The sequence below is a fragment of the Cyprinodon variegatus genome, unplaced genomic scaffold (assembly GCF_000732505.1).
Source record: "Cyprinodon variegatus isolate N-32 unplaced genomic scaffold, C_variegatus-1.0 Scaffold11, whole genome shotgun sequence".
NCBI lineage: Eukaryota > Metazoa > Chordata > Actinopteri > Cyprinodontiformes > Cyprinodontidae > Cyprinodon > Cyprinodon variegatus.
In genome coordinates this window covers 1,484,293-1,486,814 of record NW_015150464.1, presented here as the reverse complement: position 1 = coordinate 1,486,814, position 2,522 = coordinate 1,484,293, and positions in this window count along the sequence as shown.

Genomic DNA, 2,522 nt, shown 5'->3' with positions numbered 1-2,522 from the left:
ACTGTAACTGGAGCGTGTAACAAAAGTAATTTCCCTCTGGGATTATTAAAGTATTTCCGAATCTGATTCTGATTCTGACATGTCTTACAAAGTCCCAAAAAAGCCAGTTTACACAAGGTTTACACAAATACAGACAAGTAAATCAATAAAGTCATACGGAAAACAGAATGGTGTAAAATTAGCGATATATATTACTATTTACAATATTTACAGACAAATCAGTCATGACAGTTCATGAAGTCCAAGGTGTTTTCCTTTATCCATGGAATTCAACCAGTCCTAGTTAGGATGTAGTTAACAAAAGTTGTGTTTCCTTTGGTGGTTATATGGGTGTAGCTCACCAGTCTGATCCACCAGACATTCAGAGTCCTGGAGACGGATTATGGAATGAGATCCTAGAACGGGATCCTGGAGCCCCGGTTCCCACTTGTCAAACCAAATTAAGGTTTTAATCCACAAGGATGCATCTGCATCAGCAGCGTCTCCTACCTGGGCTGCCCCTCATCAGCCTTATAAGCTGCAGCTGTCAGTTTAGAAAGCTGACATGCAGCTGGTCAAAAAAATTAAAATAAATGAAACTGAATTCAAGAAAAATGGAAACAAATTTTCCTGGTTACAGATAATACTTGTTGGAGCCGTGCCGAAGATGGTTCAACCGACTTAAAATAAAGTTTATCCTGAATTGAAAACGCTAATAAAATCCAACCTTTAGCCTTGAAGTATTTGTGTTTCGCAATGATAATTGATGACTTTAGGAGCAAATAGAGAGCAGAATCTTGTGGATTCTCCTTCTGAGGAACCAGTTCTGTCCATATTGGTTAAATGTGGGGGGGTTTTTTTAGTGGTCTCTCCCACATTTTTCTTTTTAGCTAGTGCTGCCTTTTCAGACTTTTTATGATTTCATACATTTAAACAGACTGCTGAGTGAGACAAATTGGCCCAGAGCATCACAGCTCCTCCACTTTACTCCTGAACAGGCACCATGTGCTTATTAACTTATTCCTATTTTTTCTCATACTAACCTTAGCTCCAGCATTTGCTACCAAAGATCACCCTAAACAGATAGAGCTCCATCAAAAATCATTTTTAGCCCAAAAAAAACAAACAGAATATGATAATTTATTTTGTTCATTTATTTTTTTTTTATTGCAGTTGTTAAAAGGCATCAAATGTCCTTACTTAAAGAAGCCCTCATGGAGCCTACATAGCTGACATTCTGTGCTCATTGTCAGACTGTAACGTTAGGGCATTATGTAGACATACCTGTGTACCTCTTTTTATAATTTATTCTGCTTTAACTAACAACGTTGATCATCTGTTTGCAGAGGAAATTGTGAGGCTCCTGACCCCTAGTGGTTCCTTTAGTTTAGTACACTATAAGGAGTTTTGGTTGTTTTACTTTGGAGTCAAAAATAAAAATACTCAGCCCTAAAAAAATAATAATAATAATAAAAAAACATAATCAAAGGAAAATTAAAATAGGGGAGCCTCTGTCCACCAATTTGGCAGTTCTGGAATCAATGGAGGAAATAAGCAGCTCTGTAAATAAAAAGAAGTTTGTTTGTTAATCTATAAAAAAATGAGCATTGGCACAATCTGTTAATTTTAATTATTCATCTAGAGTGGATGGAAAGTTATTAAAGCAACAGGAAACAATATGTGTGAAGATGATGATTATGAACAGTAGTGCTGCATTGCCTGTAGTCTCCACCAGGGGTCAGTATTGGGTCCGATACAAATATAACCTGTGTAAAATGTCATAAGTATTCATATTTTCTGTACAGGTGAGAGCCTAGAGAAGCTTCTAGATTATATCACACCAGAGATGGATAAGCTGAAAAAGTACGTATGAGTTATTTAGTAAATATAATTTCATTGTAAATGGGATAAAGGTGGAACAAGTTAATAAATTCACACCTAAAAACAATTTTTTTAGGTGTGATTAATAAACACAAGATCTGCCGGAAGCCTCACAACCAACATGTATACAAAAAAAACACCATAAAATATCTAGAAAAGTTGTTATATCTATTAAAGCAAAACACATTCTTAAATATAAAACATTACTCATTCCATACCGCCCACAGATTTCCCACTCTCAGCTATTATTTATTAATATAAAAGTCTTGGTTAACACCTAGAGGACATCAATCAAGCTATCATGAGCGCTGCAGAAAAGAGGCATCAATATAATATTTCCACATGAAAAGAATAAGCATTTAAATAAATACTTTGAAAGTATGGAATAAACAGCATTGCGTAAAACAGTTTCCAAGCATGAGATTGTTTAAGAAAAGAGTCAATCTGATTTTATTAAAAGAGTATACGATAGAATGACAGGGGCCATTAATGGCTCCTCATTATACAACACTATATTTACAGTATAATGTACTATATTTGCACTGGCTGTGGTCATGTGGGTTTCAGGTCATAATTGTTTGAATAAAGATGTGCGTATGCATCTGTTAATGTGGAAAAGGTGACAGGAATTAGAAACATTGCTGCAGTCATGGACTACAGGA